Raw genomic sequence first — 22814 nt, 5'->3', positions numbered from 1 at the left:
CCACGATAAGGGCGATAAGCCAAAGCACGAAGAGATAAGTTGCAGTATCTCCTGGTAAGATTATGTAGTGAAAATGTATCCTTACATTAAAAGTGTTCTGAATTGAGTTGCTTTTCCTAGGCATATGCCTGTATTTTGGAGCAATATTCCCTGAAATCGAAGGGGCCCTTTGTTCTCACGTGTAGTTCTTAACCCTGGAGCTGCCTTGGAGGGTGTTCAGACTGCTGCAGCCTTTGGGTGGCTGACTTCCAGCCACAGCAAAGTCCGAGGTGAAAAGTCCTTGAACTTTCTATTCATTGTCTGTCTTCTTTATTACATTTAAATTGATTGACTCTGCAATGCCATTAGAAGTGTAATATTTCCAAGTTATTTAGCTGTGCTCTATTTTTGCTGAGGCCTCATGATATATTGCATCCTCACCCCTCACAGATCTACTTCTGTGTTCAAGTTTCTTTTGGAGACATTTCAGGACGTGTGTGCAAAGTTCCCCCTGATAAATGCCTTTGTTTGGGAAACTCATGTCATGCATATGCTTATGACATTATGAAAGTCAGCCAAAGGAAAAGAAAAAAAAAAGAGAAAGAAAGAAAAGAGAAATCTTGAGAATGACTCTCGTCTCTCATGTCTAATTTTTTTAATTGTTTGAGAGACAATGTGCATGCAGTCAGCAGGATGGAAATGCCATTGCGCAAATAAAGACCTCGGAGTCCTTTCCGTTGCTCCTGGGCTCAGACAGCTGTACTTTGGTTGGGAGCTGCAGAGCATCGGCTGGGTCTCACAACCCTGTGGCAGTGTGGGGCAGGAGCATCCCCAGGCAGCCCCATGGACAGACTGCCCCTCCCCACCCAGAATGGGGCCAGTGACCTGCAGGTTTGTACCTGTGCATAATGGAGCAACTGCAGGGCTTGGGTGATGGCATTCTGGGCTGAAATAGGAGCTGGTTGGGTAAGAGCATTCAAGAGAGCACACTGCTGTCCAGAATGATATTGTTCTTACATACAGCTGCAATAGTAAAATGTACAATTGTCTTTAGTCTTCCCTTTGGTTGTTTGAACTCATATCCTAGCCCTGACCCTCCAGATGAAACAGACAAACACCAGGTGTTGCAGAGCAGATTCTGCCTTTCTGCTAGCTGTCCTTGCTCTGCAGGTCCTCACATCTAGGTGACAGCTGATGCTAACAACACGCAAGCATGCACTCAGACGTGATTAAAGATATCACGTTATGTTTTAAAGTGTGCTTTAAGAAAAGGAAAGCACAGCCCCCACATCCTCTGGGGAGTGGGAAGGACAGGAGCAGGCTGGCGATTTGCTTTTGGTCCCTCACACAAAAGGAAGAGGACAGAAAAGGGGCCATGAAGCGGGACGTTTTCCTTCAGCAGGCAGCAGCACAGTGGACAGCACTCTACAGCAAACTGTGGTTTTGTCTGCGGTTATTCTCTTTGATTCAGGGCTGCGCTGCTGAGTTTAAGGACAAAACCACCCCGCTGTATTTATTCACATACCTCTGAGCATAGTTAACATATGCATAATAGATATTCGGGGCACACATGTAGCAGGTATGTGTGCACACCCGGCTGTGCAAACAGCAACGTGGGCTGGGCAGGAGGGCTGCAATGCCCTGGTGTGCTCTGAGACATCCCTGGACTCTTTGAAGAGCAAACGCAGCACTGCTTCCCTCACAGTGAAATGTAAGAATATTCTGTCCTATATCCTTCATATTACCCCGCGAATATATATGTTTGCATGAGTCACCACAACGTAAATATACATCTTTTGGCTATAAGACCAAACTGACGTCTTGATCATTAAAGACCGCGTGACATTTTTATAGCAGTACAGGTGTTAACCTTTATGTCTTAGCTCGGTGCAAATGTGGGTAATTACGGAGTAAGCGATCCTGCTGCCCGCTGAGCAGCCCCGGCAATGTGGATAGGAGTGTGCCTGCCTGCTGGGATTGGGGCAGAGCTGTGCCTGCGTGGGTTGAGATGGGCTGAAATACACCCAGCAATGGTCTGCTGCAAGGACAGCCTGGGGCAGGAGGGATGGGGCACTGGGCAGTGCTGTGGGGAGTGGGGCGGGCTTGTTATCGCAGTGTGCACACCAGGATGCCTTATCAGCAGGCAGAGGAACCAGATAGCACTGATAATCTCGAGTTCCTGCTTGTGTGCTGTGCATTTGCAGGGCCTTGCAGAGACAGGGAAGGACCATGAGAGGAGGAAAAAAGATACGTGCATATGTATGTGTGCAGAGCATCTTCTACCCTTTATGATGTGGATATTTTCAAGAGTTTTAAATGCCATCTGCGGAGCATGGGATTCAGATGGCACATGGAGGGAAGGGAGAAAAGTTCAGAGTATCTTTTAGAGGCTGTTTGAAAAGGTGCAGTAAATTAGTTACCACAAGGGTAGATGTGGCACTGAGAGGCATGGTCAGTGTGCATGGTGGAATGGGTTGGGGTTGGACTCGTGGATCTGAGTGGTCTTTTCCTACTTTAATGACTCTGTGATTCTGTGAACATCACCATCTGCCACAGGCACGATGGTATCTCACCATGGCTGAGGGCTGTGACATACCATTAAGGGAATATGGTGGATTGGGAAGCGCCATCTTCCCGTCCCCGTTCACTCTTGCAACACTGCATTAATGGCAGTGGGATTGATGTAAGGCTTTAGGCTCAATTTTAATGGCATTCAAGCAATGGAAGCACGTGGCTCAGGGCATCTCCTTGGTGAGGAGCAGCCTGGCAAAGGACCGAGAAGAAGCTGTGCTGGCTGTGGAGTTAACAGCCTTTCCCTGCAGCGTTTAAATTGAGATGTTTTTACCCTGTGTTTTCTTTCCCATACTTTATTTTATTCTTCTCTCATGGTTTTCTCATCCGTGCAGTGATCAGCCCTGATATACGATAGGGATTTTCACTTGAAGGACTGTGCATCTTTAAAATGTCTTCCCTTTATTCTTCCTAGTTCTTACACATGTAATTTCCCCTTTAATTTGACATCATTTAACGGCACATTACACGTCAATGATGTGATCTGTGAATATTTACAATGTTCGTGTCATTTTTATTTTCTAATCCAATTTAAGTAGCTCTGCTTTTTATGACATCATGAATTCTTCAGTCTTTTTACTCTTTTTGGAACTAATTATTCCATCGGTTCCTTTGAACTGGCTCTGTGTTGTCAGTCATTTTCCTCCCTTTTGATCACAAGACCTTTGCTGCCCTCCTTTGCATGTGCTGCCGGAGCCTGAGGAAGATGTGACCGCTGCAAGTAGCTCTTCCCGCTGCCCCCCATCCTCCAGCCACGTTTTGCTGCTGAAACAAAACTACAGAGCAAGTCCTTTGAATGTATTCATCTGGGGAAGTTTCATCTGATTCAGACTTTAGTGCCTTCGCACTGAGGGTCTGCAGTGGCCCTTCCCAACCTGGGGGCTGCAGAGGATGCAGCCATAAGGCAATTGTTCGTGCATCTTGCAGGAGATGTCACAAAGCCCAGAGCGAATGGGTTTGAGTGTAAAAAGGAAAGAAAATGTGAAACAAATCTCTCTTGCTGCCATATGGTCCAGCTCCTATATTATGACTCATGATTTATGCTTAATTTTTACTATCTGGGCTTAATATATGGACTGAGGAAAACGGGTTGAACTTGTGAAGCAGCCCTGGCTTCCCTGGCACCCAGGGCAGCAGCGAGGCTCCTTGAGAGCACTCCCAGAGTGCCACAGGACACAGCTCCCTGTTTACCGGGGATATTTAACGTTTCCTTGAATGCTAAAGATCTCTGTTGTCTGTTGCTGCCCTCTGTAGTGATATAGCAGAGACCACAAGACTGTGCAGCAGTGATTCTTTTTATTAGCGATCGTAAATGCATTATATAATTAACCGTTAGTGTGCAGCTCAGGGTTTCTCTCTCTCTCTGTTCCTGAGGCTTTCTCTTGTTCAGGATTGTGTGTTCTTCTCAGGTTTATGAGAATGGCAGGGCTGCGTGTCATCCTCCTTTCTATTCATTTAGCCTTCAGAATGTGCCAGGATAACGTTTCTGGCATTGCTTTCAGTACAGCATCATAAAGCCTATCAAAAACCAAAATAATTCTGCAACAACCATAGGAAAGGAAAAGGCGTTCCTCTCCATTTCTTAGCTCTGCATTTGTTTTTCTAAAAGGAAAAAGCACATTCACAGAAAATCCCCTGCTCATTGTCTCATCTCCTGGAAACTTTAGCAACTTGTTGTGCAGTTGGATAAGAAAAGACGTGCTTCTTGGGGAGTGAAAGGCAAATATTGACATTTGTCTGTTGTCCGGCCTGTTACATCACCGAGCAGGTTTCTCCTCAGGACAATGCTCGCTGATAAGCACCAGGGCTGTGCAATGGCAGTAAGTGCAGTGTAAACTGTGACGGTTGAGGAGAGCGTGTTGCCAGGTAGTGCCATCACCTCACCTCCCCGTGCTGCCCAAATTAATCTTCTTGCTGGCATGAAAATTAAAAGCTTCGTGTTTGAAAATGGGGGAGTTTATAAAACTTTTAGCAAAACTGGACAATGTGTGGTAAAAAGAAATTTGGAAATCCTTGTGTTTTAGGTGATGGAAGGAGAAACCTCCCATTGTTGTCTTAAGGAAGTTTTCAAGTAGTGGTTTCTTAGTGGTGGTTGTTGGCTCTATGTGGGGCTTTCTGTAGCAGCAAATAGCTTAATTTTCAGAAGGCAACCTCTAAAGCTGAGCCTAGCCATCTCCCAGGTCACACAGCAGGCTTGGCATGATGGAATGCTTCTTTTGCAAGTCTGGAGCGTGTGGGATGTGATGCTGGAAACACATGCTGTTCACTTTAGGTTGTGTTCATCAGAACAGGGCATTTTAACTGGGGGGTCAGAATGACTGCTATGTTGGAAGGGGTGTTTGCACCAGTGCATCTGTGCTGGGTCTCATCTGTAACAGTGCATCATCTGCTCTGACATCACTAAAGGAAGGTAAGAAATGGCATATATAGTAATTCAAATAGAGGAAAATAAGCTTAGGAATTGCAGAACAACTGTTTTTGTTTTCATAACTCTCAGGTTTCTGCAGGGTTACTTTGAAATTTCCTTTCTATTTTCATTCTCCCCCTCTAGTTCTCCCATCTCTTCGCTGTTGCCTGGTGCCTCTCATTGCCATGGGGGTGCAGACAGATGCCCCCAGCTGTGCTTAGGTGGGTCTGGTCTGAAGGCAGGAGCCTTCTGTGTATGGTTTCCTTCAAGGCTCGTTAACTTCAGCTTTATTATCTTGGATGCAAACGTGTACATACATAGCAGCTACCTAAAGTGCTCTCAGCAGAGAAGTATGGCATTGTTTGAGCAATTGCCAGAAGTTCTCTCTGCAGTTCCCAGTTGAGCTTCCCCCTGTTTTTGCCTGTGTCACACCAGCAGCAGGGCTATTGCCTATGGTAGGCAAAGAGAGTTTGTGTTCCTAGAAGCTCTCAATTAGGCAAGATATAAAATTTTCACCAAAACAATCATAGAATAAAATCACAGAATTGCTCTGGTCAGAAAAGATCTCAAAGACCATAATGTCCAACCACAACCCAACCATCCTACCCTAACTAACAGCCCTCTGCTAAATCACGTCCCTGAGCACCACATCCAAATAGTTTTTAAACACATCCAGGGATGGTGACTCAACCACCTCCCTGGGCAGCCCATTCCAGTTCTTAACAGCCCTTTCTTTAAAGAAGTTTTTCCTGATACCCAACCTGAGAGTGGTGCTGAGCCTGGACCCTGCACACACAGCAGACCACAATACATCCTACACTGCACTCACTGCTCTCCCCTAAGCTGAGAAAAAGGCTTGTGTGCTTAAATACTCAAGAGCAAGGGATACAAAAATTGATTCGGACATTTATCTTCAATCTCCTGTGTAATTATTTTAAGTGTACTAAAAATGAAAGTCTGTGGGGATCTGAAAGAAAGGTATTTTAAGCAATGAATAAGATTTTGAGCAATAAATAAGATTCAATAACAAAAATACAATAAAAAAGCCCAGAAAACAATAATGTCAGACAAATAACTACCGACGTTAAATAAGTAAGGGAAATAATGAAAGACATGTAGTCACAACAGCAGAGCTAGGTGTTAAATTTATATGCTAATAATTACATATTTTTTAGAAAGAGTGGTTGAAATCAGTCTGATCACGTAGAAGGAAAAGCAGTAAAATGCATTGTGGAAAGGATTTTCTTTAATCCTACTTGCCTGGCCTATATGTATGTGTGTGTTTTTGCTCTCTGGGAGAGGTCTCTAGGGAAGGGCTGCTGCCCCCCGCCAGGCAGAAGAGCTTCCTTTTCCTTTCAGGAGCATCTTTTGAAATGTTTCCTGTGTTCAGAAGTTTAAAAGACTGCCACTAGACCCTACTGAATTCATTAATAACCATTTCCCCCCCCCCCCGTCTACCACATTATCTGCAAAGGGAGCTAAAAATAACGCCCCCCCCCCCCCCCCAAAACCAAACCAAAGACCCAACCCCAAATAAAATACAAAGCACCTTTTATAACCAAGTTGCATTGTCAAAGCCTTTATTGCTGACGTATTGCAAATACAACCCCGTTTGTTACTCTTTCAAGTGCAAATGGGAAGAAACACATATTCCTCTTCTGAACGGAGGATATTTAGTTTGTAATCACTTAGGAGCAATGAAGTGGAACTCCATTAGGTCTGCAGCCGTTCTGAAGCCGCTGTGCTGACGCTCGGTGAGGGTGGTGCTCAGCAGAGTCACGTTAAATGGAAGAAGGAATTACTGCAGCTGTCTGATAGAAAAGTCTGTCTGGTGTCATTACCCAGCTCTTGCGTTCATAATAATCACTGTAGAGGCCATAGGCAAAGCAAGATGCTTAGTTAAGGCTCTGTGTATCTTCCATGTGTTTACATTGCTTCTGCACACTGAAGAAGTACCATCCATTGGGCCCAGCTGGGTGGGATGAGGGGAGCTGCCCCAACCAGGTTAGGATAAGAAGTTACTTAATTCATCTCCTGTGATGGTTTTGGCAAACAGGATAGCTGGGCCTATGATTCTATGACCTCTAGATATTGTAAGACTCACACAATTTCTGTTAGCTTCAAGGGAAAGTTTTACACCCAAAACTACACGTGTATGCCTCCAGCTGGAGCACTTGAACTATCTCAATTTCTTCTCATTTCTAATACGCTGTAAGTAATTTCCAATCTCAGAAAACCGATGCTCGGTTTCTGCTGAGCAGCATTTGAATTATATGAATATCGATTGCTTTGCTAGGGGAACTGCAGTCGGATTTTCCGTTATTTATACATCTGTGTCTATATTTTGGCATTTATTGGTCCAACCCCCAGGTAGATTGCCTGCATTTGTAGTGTCTGTATCTTGATATGTGTTGGTCCAACCCACTGCTAGATTGCCTGCACTCGTGTCTCCCTGCAGGCATGTCCGTGCTGTCTCCATCCCCATCCCTGTCCCCAGGACGTGCTGTCCTGCTCTGCTGCAGTTTGCTTGATGTGGTAGAGGGGATTTATTCATCTCTGCCCAAATGCAATAAAGCCCTTTGCACAGCTCTGCCTGGAGGCTCCAAGGTGGTAAAATTCACTGCTGGGGGTTAAGTCCAATTCAGCGCAGCTTTCCTCGGCTGCAAAATGCGTCGAATAAACAGTTTCAGCTCTTTCAGCGTCAGGAAACGCTTGAGTCTCAGAAAAGCCCATAATTGAGTGTACCTGTGGCACAGGGCTGCGTCTAATCAGTCGCTGTGTAGGTGGGTAGTGTCAAGTGCCATTCATCTGCTTCCCCTGAGATCTGTGGAAACAAGGAGGAGGGGAAGCGATAAGACAAAGATATATAACCATGTTGACCACTGAAGTACATGGTTAACAACTTAATTATCTGAGTTCAGCTATCAGTCAGAAACAAACCTGTACAATTTAGACATACTTTATAATTTGCTATAAAAATGGCATAATGATAAGGACAGTGTCGCTAGAATTAGAATCTGCATTAAGTGTGTTTAATTTAATTTTTCTAATTAAATTTCTAATAGCTTAAATATGTGCACTGATAAAATGGTTAGCCACCTGCATTTAAATGCCACCTGATGCGTTTATTTTGGAACAGTGGAAGATTGATATAATTTGAGCTCGAGTTCCTCTGAAAATTCCTTTATTAATGGGCGTTAAATTATTCTCTGTGGCGATGCTGCTCGTGGAGTCGGAGCGCTGCTGCCGTTGTGGGAAGCACTGTGAGATGCTGCGCATCCAAAGACGGTCACCGCATCTTCTGAGCTGCTGGGAAGGGCTCTGTTTAATTAGGAATGAAAAGGCGGGCTGGCACGCTGTGTGTCTTTGGGCTGCCTTTGCAGGGGGACTCTTGGTTAAGTCGCCTTGAGCTCGCACATTTTTGCATCGTGGTGTCTGCATTGAGGGTGTTCCTGTGTCAGTTATGGATTTACCTAATTAACTTTATGGCCAAAAATGCCACGCACCATGCATTGCAGTTTCAAGGAGATCTGCCTCTTCTCCTTGAGGTTTACTAGTTTACCCTTTTTTGATCTGGATCTGTACACTTCTGCATAGACCTCTGTCCAAAAGGGTGTTAAAAAAGTGACCACAAAAATAGGGGAAAAAAAACACCACCCTCCTTCCTTTCATCTGAGTAAGTGAAAATTGGTGTTCTGTTTTAATGCTGTGCAGCTGGTCCTGCCAGGGGATCTCTCCAGGCCAATTTGAAATGTGTAATAAATTACAAATAAAACAGTGATTAGAAAGCCCACTATTAAAAAATCAAAACAGCTTAATTTCATGAATTTCACACTGCAGATATTGCTACGGGGCTAAGAAAGAAGCATAAACCCACCAAATCAATGTTTATTAATAGTTTATTTGTACTCAGAGCTCCATTCATTTTTTGTATTTTACAGCCCAAAGAGAGAGCTATGCTTCCACATCAATCCAGAGAATACAGAGGAGAGCAGGAGCCCTTCTGCAAGGACAAATTAAACCTGGACTGTGTGTGGATGGAAAATAGAAATGCTAAGAGGCAAAGTCAGAACAAACCTTTCTCCCTGACTTCAGCTCTTCGACCAGGGCCATAAGCAGCAGTCCTCGCTCCATGCCATCTCTGATGCTGCTTGGGAGCCTCTGCTTCACAGACCCAGTGCTGTTCATGAAGGAGGTAGTTAAGGGTTCACTGATGTTAAATCTCTTCAACAAATAGCCTAAAAGACAGCAAAAAAAAAAAAAAAAAAAAGCTAAGCACAGCTTGAGAAACTCCATAGCTCGATGTGCCCTCAGCTGAGCCCTGCTGGGGTCTGTGGGGACATGGGCAGCTGTGGCTGTGAGCTCCATGTGGAACTCACCCCATGTTGGTGGATGGAGAGGGTGGCATGTAAGTTTACATTAGATTAGAGGTTTCATTGAGAGAGTGAGGCCCTGGCACTGCTGCCTAGAGCCGCGGGTGCCCTGTTCCTGGATGTGCCTTGGGCAGCCTGAGCTGGTGGTGGCAGCCAGCCCGAAGCAGAGGTGGGGACTGGGGGAGCTTTGGGGTCCCTTCCAACCCAACCATTCCATGGTTCTGTGTTTTCTAATGTCTCTTCTAACCCGACCATTCGGTGGTTCTATTATAGTGCCAAGGGCTCATGGATCGAGCCGGCAGCACATGATGCTGAGTGCCAGTGGATGGAGGAGGTAGCAGTAATGTTGAGTGCTGATGCAGCAAGAGGCTGTGCCAGGTGTTGTGAGCCTGTGCTCGGAGTTAAACTCATACTTTCTCCCTTCCCCAGGGAATGCCACCACCCAGCATCCTCAGCAGTGATTTACCTCGGTTTTGTGTCATGATGCAGGCTGTCTCGGCTCCGATTCCTGCTCCTTTGGTTCTGCCACACCTCCACCTTCCTCACACTCCTGTGCACGTCCCAGGGTGAGTTTTTAAAGAACACCCAAAGGCCATTTTAATGTGATTCTAGCACTGACGCTGGAAGCAGCCGGAGTGTGCAAATCTCACCCTAAGCACTTTAAACAGGGAGAGCACTGATTTTTCAGAACAAAACACGAGGAAACTCCACGCTCTGCCTAAGCTCCTGGAAGTCCATGGGATTCCTTTTATTGACTCCGCTGAGCGCTGGATAAGGCAGCAGAAGTGAACACTGCTCAGACAGAGGGACCCCGACTGCTCGGTGTAGGATTGTTTTCAATTTCCTGGCCCCTTGATCTCATATGGATTCCCTTAACATTTACCTTGATATAAGAAATATGTCCGGCTGCTTGCACCGTTGGGGTGTTAATCCTGGAATATGCACACCTGGAACTGGGTGGGGGGTGGGCACCTGCCCTGTGCCCACAGCTGCATTCAGCTTTCCTAGATTTGCCACCCATCAGTATATTTTCTATTCGAGTCTGTTCTAACAGCTGGTTAGAACTGATAAATACACCATTAGAAAGTGACGTCCTTTTTTGCCTCCAGCCTTTAGCTGATCTTTGCTGGGGGCAAGTGTCGAAACTAGATAATTATTTTGGTTCTTTTGAACCCAGGCCATTCTGTGATTTGCTTTGCTTGAAGGCCAGCCACAAGATCATTTAGGAGGTGACCCATTGAGTTTGGTGCCAGGGTACAATTGGGCAATGCTACTCCCACACCTGTGGGCTTGTGCTTGCATGCAGCACTCACCAATGGCTCAGTATAAGAAGCACTCAGTCTAGATCATCTGCCGGAGAAGGACGATAAACCGTAACCAGGTTTTATTGTCTTTTTGAATGAATTCTAATGAAATGAATTAATCTCCATAGAAAAGTAGCAGTGTTTATAGCTGTAAATGTGTATCAGAAATGAACGACAAATTTGCTGTGACCGTTTTAGGGCCGGCCCTTTCTTGCACCGAGTGTTTTGTGTACAGTCCTGTTATTGTTCACTTGTGCTCTATATGGTTATTCTTTTGGCAGCAGTGTGTTCTGTTTGAAGAACCTCATTACATGCGATATTGCCAACAACCTGTGTTCAGAACAGCCACTGCTACTAATGGTGCTCTTGGGTGCATGGCCGGCAGCCAGTGAGGGTGCTGCTGTGGGCAAAGAGGCCAAAGAAGGGCATGGGACAGGGGCACACTCCCTGTGTCTGCACTGCAGTCTGCAGTCCAGCCCCCCCAGCTGTTTGCTGGAGCCCCCAGTCCTATGCTTCACTGAGAAATACTTTTAAAATGCTTCATTATAGCAGGCGGCCGAGAGACAAGTGAGATGAGTGAGTACAAGAAAATGAAATCAGTCTTTAATTACTAAATATTCTACATCTAAAATAAAAAAAAAAAAGCTTAAATAATTCAGTTTGATTTGGTCTAATTAGCCTGATTTCCTAGTATTTAGCCCTAATTATGTGATACATAAGCCCTAATTATGTGGTACGTATACAGTGTGCTCTCTAAAGTTAAAGATCAGAACGGATACTGACTTAAATGATAAAATATGTTAAATTATTAATTATAATTAATCTTACAAAATAGGCATAATTAGTTTAAGTACTTTAGATATTCTACTTAATAGCGTTACGCATTATATGCAAGGTTGAAACATTTTACAAATACTGCCTCAAATGACAAATGCCAGCAGGTCCATGGGTTTCCCATCTGCAGCCCCTGTAGGGTCGGAAGGGACAAGTCCAGAGGGGCTGAGAAAACCCTTCCTATTGTTGGGGCTGTGTGCGTGGCGGGTGGATTGGAGGAGCTTGTGAATGTCTGTAAACATGTTGTAACTGGGACGACTTGTTGCTGAGTTCACTTCACACTTCTGGACACTGGAACAGGTTGCCCAAGGAGGCTGTGGATGCCCCATCCCTGCAGGCATTCAAGGCCAGGCTGAATGTGGCTCTGGGCAGCCTGGGCTGCTGGTTGGTGACCCTGCACACAGCAGGGGGTTGAAGCAAGATGAGCACTGTGGGCCTTTGCAACCCATCTTCTATGATTCTAGGAGTTGCTGCCTAGCACACAAGTAGCAGGAGAGCTTGAAAAACGGTGGGCTTTACAGGTTTCAAGATACACCTTTACAACATTGTCTCTTTGCTTGATAAACAGTAGAGTTGCCCCAGGTATGATACTGCTAGATAAAGCAAAGCGCCCTCCAAGGCAGAGATATTTATAGTTCTGCTATTAAAATGTGCCTTACAGCTCATTTCTCTAATGTAATGTTGGCAAAATTAGGCTGAAATTACTGCGAAAACTGCTTCTCACCAGATTCTTTTTTATAGTTCTGTCCTTTGATTAGGTCGGGAGTTGGCGGGGTCGGCTTTCCTCGGTCACTGTGGTGAGTATGCAGCACTGTGCAATAGAGAAATAAGAGCTGACTCCAAAGTCACTTGCAGAAGTGTTTTCTATTTCAAGATTTGTGGAACGAAAGGGAGGAAGGCATTCCAGGATATTCTCTTAAACCAGCTCACCAGGTGCTGAAAACTATGGAGGCGATTGGCAGCACCTCCCTGCGTCCTGGCATACCGCCCAACTATTAATGGGCCTAATGAAAAACAGTGATGAGTTCACCTTGAAAACGGTCACGTTATCAATATCACAAAGGTTCTCTGTATTTTATCTTTCAATTTTCTGCTGTAAAAAGTCAACCAAAATGTGCTTGAAAGCATTATTTGTAGACCTTCTAGTTGTGTTCTGATGGAAGTTATAGAATACCCTGTAATCTGTTGCTACATCATTCTTTTATTTTTTTTAATATCTTATAAGTATTTGTGTACGTATTCCAGTGCAATATGAAAGCATGTGTGTTGTAACGAGGTGTAAGTGCGTTGCGAACTGTGTGTGCGTGCATCTAAGTAGTCATCTACAGCATCATGTCTTCATCTTGGGAATGCACAGGCACAAGCCAGGCTTGTGAGTCTGAAGATGCACTATAAGATACAGGGGATTTAATCTGCCATACGTTTTTTGTTTCCTATATAATGACAAAAAAAAACTATGGTGAGGAAGACTTGAAGATAGGAAACTAAGCATAGAAACATTGTACGTGTGTGCACTGGAGATCCCTTTAAATAATTCAAACTATTTATACCAACACAACGTTTGAGGTGTTGGCAATGCCGAGAGCATCAAAGTAAGTGTGGAGAAGCTAAATTGTGAGAGAAGTAACCCAGGGTGTAGTTTATAATTAATACAATCAAATATAGAGGGGCAATAAGTGTCAGTGCTAGGAGAACATTCACCATCCCTGGGGGTGTCCCAGAGCTGTGGGGATGTGGCACTGATGGATGTGGGCAATGGGCATGGTGGGGTGGGTGGGGTTGGATGTGGGGATCTCAGAGGTCTTTTTCAGCCCTAAAGGTTCTATCTATCTTCACTTGTCCAGAATGAAGTGGGACAAGGAAGCTGTTGTTTGCTGTGTGGGGAAGAGCCAGCTGCTGCAAAACAGAGCGAGGTGGTGAGATCTTTGGCTTGGGATGCTTTGGGCCAGAAGAGGTGGTTTTGTTCCATGCAGTTTGCCTCCCCATGTGTGCATCTCCCATGTGCAATGTCTTAGAAGGTGCCAGGAGATTCCCACCAGGAGCTTCCTACCAGCTGCCCAGCCTGATGCTGAGTAGGTACCGGATCCAGTGTCCCCAGGTGCTGCCTGCTCACAGTCAGGCAAGCTGCTAGCCCCGCTCCTTCCATTTCACCAGTGTCCTCCTGTTTCTGCTCCATGCCGTATTGGCTGTCTTCTCACCCTGTAGCAACATACGCATTTGAATAATGGAAAGGACACCTTAAATTACGTTGTCTGCAGATATTACTCGGGCTCCCAGGATTTGCCATGCTGGATCAGAGCACTGGTCCATCTCATGGGGCTCCTGCCCTGCAGCACCTGTGTGCGGTGCACGGCAGGGCTCAGCTACACCAGCGCTCACAGGGGGCACCCCAGGCCCTGCTCAGGGCACCTGTATGCTCTCTTTCTGAGCTGCTACCTTGACACAAAATGCCTTTTCTCCCTTAATTAAACTCCCCTTAAGGTTTTCTCCCATTTTTACAATTTACACCCTTCTTCTCCCCCCCATTTGCATTATTTTAATAGTTTGTTTTAACCAAGCTTGATTTTTCAGGCCATCCTTTTGCAGCATGGATCACGCTATCAAGAAGATGTGAAATAAATGTGACAAAGTCATACAGTCCTTTAAATCTGCCTTAATTTTACTGGGAACACTGGTGAGTGAGCCTGCAGTGGCTGAGATGTCTGCATGTCTCTGCACACATGGGTGCACAGAAGGGCTGATTGCGATGTTACATGTAACACTTTAGATCTTTTCTGAATTTTCTCATTGCCACGTCGGTCTCTTTTCATCACCCTTTGCGTAGCTAAGCCTATCTCTGCTCTGTCAAACCAATCTCCCCTTGCACTTCAGCCCCTCCTGTGGATACTGGTCCAACACCAACACAAGGCCCTGTTCATCGCTAGCTGGGATTGCTCTTCCCATCCATTCATTCTTTGCCTGTGCTACATAACAGGCAGAGGATGTAGTGCTGAGCCAAGCATGGGAAATAGCATAGTGCAAAAGTGTACTTTTTTTTTTCTTGAAAAAGAGAGGATTTGCTCTGGTGAGGGCTGATGAGTGCTCAGGGGGCTTCCTCACTGGAGTTCAGGTGGGCAGGGGCTCCTGGTATCTCTTTGTCTTCCCTGGAAGCAGATGGCCCAGTGCAGAGGGAATCAGCATAGCACAGAGCGAGGGACTCTGGCTAAGACCATGTGCAAACACATTGTAAGCTGTGCTTTCCTGGGGCATTAATCCATGAAGATATTAAAGAAGCTACCAGCAGCACATCCCCACATAGAGGCCTGCTGACAAGCCATGGTCACTGGTGCAGTTTTCCACCCTGTTGTTTCCCATGAGACCCCCTTGCCTCCTCTGCTCGCGTGGGTCCTCATGTCTGCTAGGGATACGTTGAGGTCAGGAGCATTGTGGAATTCTCCTCTAGAAAAAATACGTTGGAGCATTTTGTAACATAGAATGGTGTAAGCAATAGAGAGCTGCAGAGGTACAAGTACACACAGGTGTTAATGGAGGCACACTCCCTAAGGGATTCACTCAGTCTCAGATTCAAAAGAATGGTTCCTATCCTATCCCATGGTGTACTCCTCAATGGCACAGACTTCTGTTTAGCTTTTTTGTGCCTTTGAGTCTCTCTTGTTATTTAAAGGAAATCCTCTTTCTCCTTGACAACTGCACGTGAATACCCAAACCCATAGAAAACTTGGGTTAGACCCGTTACTCCACAAACCAGACACGAAACCAGGCATCTGACCTGATGTCACATTTGATAACAGAAGGGCTGGAAGGAAGTGGCATGGCAATGAGAAGTTTGGATGTGTTTTAGAAAGCAGAAGCAAATCCACTAACCTGCACTTGTCAAGTGTGTTGTGCATCGTTCTGTTTCCAGTGAGCAGGATGGGCTTGCTTCCATCTATTCTGCCTTCCATCCACTCTGCCTTCCATCCCTGCTGCCTTCCATCCCTGCTCCCTTCCATCCACGCTGCTCATGACACTCAGCAGCCATGGGTAGGGGTGTGTGCTCAGCTCTTTGTTCTCACCCAGCAGGAGGCAGGTTCCTACTTTCCATGTGCCTAGGTGCTCTTTAAGCTAGTATTTGTCTTATAAAATAGCTGAATACAACAAAGATCTTTTGGTTTATTGAAACTGCCTAGGAAAAAAAATTATTTCAACTAATACACAAAGGAATTCCTAAATCTTGGTTTTGTTGTGGGGGTTTTTTTGTTGTTTCTTTTAATTCTGCATTACAATACAGAAAAAAAGATCTGTCCTTCTGTCTGGCTAATGTTAGTTTGATGATTATACTAATATTAACTGCTTTACTTGAGTAAGCAAAGAAAAGGTAAAATACCAGTCAGACCAGCTGCTAATTCACAGAGTGTTGTACGACGGTTATTAAAAATACCCAAAAGATGTACCTTTGTGGTTCAGTCTTTTGAATTAGAAGCAGAATATTAATTTAGGCCTGAAGCATGATTAAACATTGTAAGGCCCCCTAAGAATTTTCACCAAATTTTCTTGGATTTCTCTTTATTGGGTCTTCCTCGACTGTGTTTAGCTCTGTAATTGCTTTGCTCCTTTGTTGATAGGCTAAAGCACAATGTGATTTTCTCCATGTCGTAATATTTAAGAGGACGGTTCAATGTTCCGCATGTATGATGTGCAGCTGGGGCACACGGAGCCATGATGGGGGTGTGGGCTCTCGGTAGCTTTTCCTTTTCCCTTTTCCTTTCCATTTTTTTCTTCTCCTTTTTATTTTTTTCTCATTACTTTTGCAGCTCTGTGGAAGGAAGTCACAAAATTTGTCCGTGTGGGCAACAACCCAGAAAATGCAATATGTGTCTGTATGGGGAAGAAAAGAGCAGACCCTGCCCCAGCACCTGGTGCTACACAGCACAAATCCCTGCCCAAAGGCTCGTGTTATTTTGCTTTTTTGTCCAGTTAAACTGTATTTGGAGGTTTACTAAAAATACGGATGATTTCCAAAGCAGAGTTGTAGGAAATTCAAATTGTAGATTAAAAAAAAGTGGTAGAAAATCCAGCTCCTTCCCTGCTCTCCTCTTTTGGAGAATGAATTCAAAACATTACACTGATTCAAGTTCCCTGGGGGTGACTGAAGAGTTAAAATGTAATTGGTGAAATCCATTATATGTGTTACAAAAGGAAAAACATGTTTGGCAGTAAGAAAAAAAGAAAGTAAAAAGATCCTAGAGCATGAAGAGAATGTCAGCAGCATCATAAGGTCTTCTCAGTGCCTAGATCTGGGATGCACAGAGTCAGGTCCTTGCTAGGTCCATCCATCCCTGGTGCTCTGCCAGCTGCAGGAGGGGTGGTGAGAGGGAGAAGGGCTGCGGTGCTGAGCACCTGCAAGGCTTCCTGGGGAAAGCTTAGCCAGAAAGGAGGGTGTGCTGTCACAGGGGTATGCGTGTATATCACTCCGAGATCCTGAATTGCTTTGGAAGGCCCAAGATTTGGCTGCGGTTAGGTAACTTATATATAGAACCACTAAAACTCTTCATATGTCGGCAGAAATGCCAGCCTAGTTCCGAAGTGCCATCAGATAGAGATATTCAGATGTATTGATAACATTACCCAAGAAGGTAATGATCATCTCCTACATACATTGATAAAGGCCTCCAATTTGCTAAAAATACCAGAATTTCCATTTTACATGATACAAAATAAGAGAGATCGAATGCAAAAGGATCGTGCTACATCTGAGATGTGCCCCAAGGCCGCCTGCAAGAGCAGGGTGGGGATAACAGTCAGCAGAGGTCTGAAACACATTTTATTTGAGCATCTTCAGTGAAAGTTGGGAAGAACAGCAAATCTGTACTGACAGCAATGCTGAATATTGAAGCATATCAACAGTATGGAGAATGAGCTAGCTGTTCATTAAGAAATGATGATTTATGAGGATAGTAATGACAAAAAAATCCAAACATATTTTGAGGTATTGCATCCAAAAATCTTTTATTTAAATTCTTTATGAAAGAGGGAGGGAAAAAAAAGAAAGGAGGAAGATATTAATTATATAGAGAAGAAACTTTTAATCAGAGGTTTGATTTGAATTGGGATAGTAAAGGTTACAACCAAGTATCAGAGTGTGCAGGAAGCACTGTGTGGCATCTCAGAGCATCAAGGTAAAAGGTCACTGAAGCTCTAATCATAAACTCTCTCAAGCATTACTCAGAGCTTCTGTGACTCCTCCTGGAAGAGCAGTGGAAACAGAAATGGCCAACAGGCCTTGAGAATGCCCAGGATATCGAACTGAGCGGCATTCGTGATTGCTGCGCTGCAGTGGCTTTAACTTTGTTCTGCATAGAGTCAGCAGCAACAACGAGGATCTCCATATCAGCAGGGGAACTGCGCCCAAATAATTATACAGAGTCGGTAATGAACATTTCTGAAGTACAAAAAAACAGGCAGCCCCAAAATGTGTTGTCCTGGTCGAGCTCGCGTGGAGCAGTCAGTGCATTAATTAGCGGTAAAAGCAGTGCAGACTCTCGGTTTTCTAATTCAACAGTGCAATTAAAACCCCGCAGCTCCCCGAAAGCACCGGCTGTTAGCTGGGATTTGGGATCAGTTTCCTTTCAGACTTTCTCTGGCTGTGATTCATGCGAGTTTGGAGTCCCAGTTAAGTCATGTGATACCAAAAAATCACTTACAGTCTTGTGAATACGATTTGAGTATGTTCAAATCAAACGAGTGTTCTGATGCACTGTTTTTAAGTTTCCTAAGATGGGGTGGGCTCTTTGTTTAAAAAGGAATTAATTGCATTTCTTCCTCCAGCGCAATGTTTGTAACCCTGCAGTTCTACCATAGCACCCAGTGGGCTCCCTTAATGATGCAGCCTGTTCCCCAAGGGCTGCCTGCTCCCATTTGCTCCCATTGATAGCTTACATACAAATTCAGTTCAGAGCAATTGCGCCATAGATGACCTAAGTCAAACTATTGAGAGAAATACAGAAATTGGTGTTTTGAAGTCCTCAGTACAGTCTGAATGCAGTACTTCAGTAGGAAGTGTGAAATACATGTTTCCCTTTGCTGCCTTGTTCTAAATCAGCCCCCAGGAGAGTCCACAGAACTTCCCTGCTCCCTTCCCATGCAGCAGGAGCTTCTGGCACAAACCCAGGATGTGGAAATATCCCACCCTGCTATGGGTTAATGTGGGGGGAATCATAGAAACAGGGAACCGCGAAGACTGGAAGAGCCCTCTAGGATCCCCAAGCCCAACCCCAGCCCACCATGCCCCTCAGTGCCACATCACCATGGCTTTGGAAAACTGGATGGATCACAGAATCATAGAAATGGCCTGGGCTGCAAAGGCCCACAGTGCTCATCCAGCTCCAACCCCCTGCTGTGTGCAGGGTCACCAACCACCAGCCCAGGCTGCCCAGAGCCACATCCAGCCTGGCCTTGAATGCCTGCAGGGATGGGGCATCCACAGCCTCCTTGGGCAACCTGTTCCAGTGACCGATTGTGCCGTCCTCCACTCTCAACTCATTTTTAACCACATATCCTCGATTTTGTGTTCTGTACAGTTGCTGTGCATTTCAGCCATTGGTAAGAGTTTATGCTGAAGCTCTGAGTTTTCCCAAGAAAGCAGAGAAGAGACCTGTGTAGCAGGTGGAAGCATGCAGTGAGTCCCATCCTTGCTCTGCAAGATGAACCCTTTTCTGTTTCTCCAGTTGGTTTTGTCTCATGTGTGATGCTGGCTAATGGGGCCTGTGTTAATGAGTTGATGTCCTCAGTAGCTCCTACCACACTCTGGGGAAGGTTCCTGCATTCAGTGCTGCCTTTGGGGAGGGCTCTTGGTGTGCAGCTCTGCCATCCCAGCCGGTGAGTGCTATGAATAACAATGCTGCTCGCATGGAGTCACTGCAAACTCACTATCATTCGCTTTCTGCATTATCATTTTTCCATATGGGAAGTGGAAAATCATTTTGAGTGTGTAGAAGCAGATAAGTATTCTGGTCCTGGACATTTTCTGAGCTTGTTTACAGAGCACCCGGGCTCCAATCGCTAGATCTAATTGACCAGGAGCAGCGTGCAGCTCCACTCTGATTATTGTTGGAGTTATCTGCACCGAGAGGAGCAGTGACTGCCAACAGGGGCTGACGTCCATGCCCATCTACTGGGGCTCTGGATCTCCTGGCACTGCCCCAGCAGCACATAGGTGGGGCAGAGCCCATTGAGCAGCCCTTGGGTTGTTTTTGGATCACGCTGCCCTGGTGATAGCACCTATAGAGGCCTTTGGGGCAATCTTCAGATCCATTCAAAAAAATTAATTCAAGAAACCAACCAAGTAAATACAGGCTTGCAAGATCCCAGGAACCCCCCTGTCTGTGTCATTTCAGGGAACTTTAATTTTAGGTGTGGAAAAAGTGAAGAACTGCGACCTATTGTACCACCTATAAATGAAAAGTGGGTACTAAATATTTTATTTTTCCCCACTGCTCTGTTTATTCTTCTGCCTCGCTTTTCAATCTTCATGCAAAGTTTGTGCATGAGTGTGTGTGTGTGCTTTTCTCTCCAAGAGCACATACAGTATCGGTAACCATGGGCTGGATTTAATAATTCAAAGTAATATGAAACCTTGCTGGTATGGAAATGGGCTTGTGATTGGCTCGATCTGCTAGCTGGATGGGATGAAAAATCTCATTTTTGGAAAAATAATCAAAGATTATCAGCCGCATCCAGGAATTGTTGGGCTCTCGCAGAGTGGTCGATTTCTTGGCACACGTGTATTCAGTCCCATCCACTGACACACAAATGTAATGCTTATATTCAACATGCACCCGAATATCTTCACGTTGTACCCCTGTCACCTGTCTTGCTTCCTGTTTTTTGTGTTGTTTTTTCCCAAGGTACCAGTGAAAGAATAAGGTCGTTGCATGAAGACCAGTAACTCTGGTTACCAGTGTACAGAGGGAGAGCATTAACAGAAATGTTGGAAATAACACACAGCTGTATCAGCTCTGGTCTTTCATCTCTTGCTCTCTTCATCATTTACAGAAATGTATTTGTCGTCTCTTAAGATATTTAGCATTTCACTACCAAAAAGAATAAGGATTCAAGGAATGTAGTCTAAACTACGGCACAAAGAAACAACATATAAATAGGTACACATATATATACTGTAGGCATTAGGTACAGATTCTCACACATCACAGAGGAAAAAAGGTATCTTTAGCGGAGTGATGCCCTTCATTTGAAAATATTCTGGCCATTACCCAGTTAAGGTCCACAGTCTCTCTGCTCTTCATAATGCCTTCATAAATACGTGTATGAGCATATGTAGATGCACATAGATTTAAACAATATATGTACATATGTTATTTTTTCTACCTCTTATATAAATATAGATACAGAGCATCATGATTGGAGTTCCCAGGGGGTGCTTATGTGGAACTTCAGAGTGAATGTGGCTGACACTTGTTCTTTGTTGCCCCTGGGCTACTGGTTTGATCACCGACTGAATGGATTTATCCGTGTCAGCGGAAGGAATTCTTCACTCTTGTCGTACGTATATTTTACAAACCTTTCTAATGTGTAAATGCAGTGCAAGTACATTCAGGTGCTCGGCGTTTCAGCCAGCTTTGGTGAGGCAAAGAAAAGGGTGCCAGCGGGTAGAAGGGCTAAGAGCTGATGTCTGAAACCCTCTTTTATCGAGCGACTCCAGGAAACATGCTGCAGTGGAGAGGCCTGATTTGTTCTGAGCATGGATAGCAGGCACATGGAATGCCAGAGAGCAGCACTGAAATAATTGGTACGAAGATAGAGAAGCTTAATTTTGATGAAGCAATTAGCAGTTGTTTCCTGATTGCTCTTACTACTCTGAAGAGGAGGTGGGAAAGATCGTGTCACCTCTATCAATTCCAAACCATCTCAGGGCTCAGGAGACCTTTTGCCCCAGGACTGGGCACCAGAAAAGTTGCTTTGAATTTTTTTTTAGGAAGTGTGTTCTCAAGAAGGTTAAACATAAATTAGTTATAAAGCCAACAAAAGAGAGAGGAAGGGATGGGACTGGATGATTTTCATCCAAATCTCTGTGTTTCCAAACTGTTTGTATTAAATTTGAGGGGAGAGGTTGGGGGGGGGGGGGGGGGGGAAGCAACACCCCACACCAAAATAAAAGAAGAGCTGAGTTCTTTTTCTCCTTAAAATAACGATAATAGAAACCCTTTGGAAAACAGCTCCGTTTATGACCTCAGACATGAATGTGCGAGGTAATGCTGCAGATCTGAGTGGTGTTTAAGACAACAAAGTGCTATTTGATAGTGTAGCCTTTCTGTGGAACAGCTCCTCTTCCTGCCTTTGATGTCCGGATGGTTTATTTAATCAATTATTAATCAAAGCGGTGGCATTCTTCTTATATATTTAGGTAAAAAAGAAAAAAAACCTAAAAGATGCCTTTTCTTGCTTAAATAGAATGAGGAAATACTTGCTTTTGAAGACATAAAAAATACATATTGGAGAGATTCCAGCTTTGAGTGCTCGAGCAGCACACGGTGCGCCGAGGAACAAGGAGGGAAAAAAAAGCCCGTTTGTGAGTTGTGCTGAGAGTGCGAACTGCTCGGCTCGGCCGCCTCTGTGCAACAAAAGCACTACAAATAATCAGATTAGTGCTTCCCTGGCACAGGTGCTGAACCCGACACGGAGCAGCGCCATGGAGCGGGGCGGGCAGCCGGACAGCGCGGAGCATCGCGAGCAGTTGGTAACATTTGGCAGCTTAACAGAGAAAAAAATGACTGCTAGGGAAATCTCAACCGCCGCTAATTAGCAGCAATGAACTGTGGGTAAGGACAGTACATTTTAATGTGAGAAGAATTTTACAATAACCACCACCTGAAAGAAATAGAACGAAATGCTCCCTAGCTGACCCTTGTGGCAATCTAAGCTGCATATTGCAATAATCCTGTAAATTACTATGCTTTTTTATACAGTAACTTGGAGTTAATTAGTAATTTAACATTCCTCTACGCTATTAAATGTCTTTCTTGCATTATATTATGTTGTTTCATGGTCTTACCTTAACACTAATGGGGTTTAGTTATATTTTCTCAAAACAGTAACAGTAAAATAAAACCGGGATGGAAAATTAATTAGCTCTTTTTTACCTCTGATTTACCTGTCGGTAACAATTAGGCAACCAGGCTGGGCATTGCTGGGGCACGGTGGGGATGGAGGGGGTGGGGGAGCTTGGGGCCAGGCAGGAGCTGGGTGTGGTGGGACGTAATGGGAGCTGATGGGACACAGTGGGACACAATGGGATGCAATGGGATGCAACGGGATATGATGGGATGCAATGGGATGCAATGGAATGCA

At 44.8% G+C, this 22814-nt stretch overlaps 1 long non-coding RNA gene across 1 annotated transcript in view; it reads left to right on the top strand.

Annotated features, from left to right (window-relative positions):
• The window catches only part of LOC116653699 (uncharacterized), an 88272-nt gene extending 66078 nt beyond the window's left edge, over positions 1–22194 (top strand). Inside the window, exons 4-9 of the long non-coding RNA XR_004308076.2 lie at positions 8899–9152; positions 9760–9896; positions 19028–19125; positions 19241–19325; positions 20852–21008; positions 21918–22194. This is a non-coding gene — a long non-coding RNA (uncharacterized LOC116653699). The remainder of the gene's footprint in view (positions 1–8898; positions 9153–9759; positions 9897–19027; positions 19126–19240; positions 19326–20851; positions 21009–21917) is intronic.
• The last annotated feature ends 620 nt before the right edge of the window (positions 22195–22814 follow it).

Source organism: Coturnix japonica, chromosome 7 (genome assembly GCF_054131305.1).
Source record: "Coturnix japonica strain WE chromosome 7, WE-NBRP24, whole genome shotgun sequence".
Taxonomy (NCBI): Eukaryota; Metazoa; Chordata; class Aves; order Galliformes; family Phasianidae; genus Coturnix; species Coturnix japonica.
This window is presented reverse-complemented; position numbering and strand designations above follow the sequence as displayed.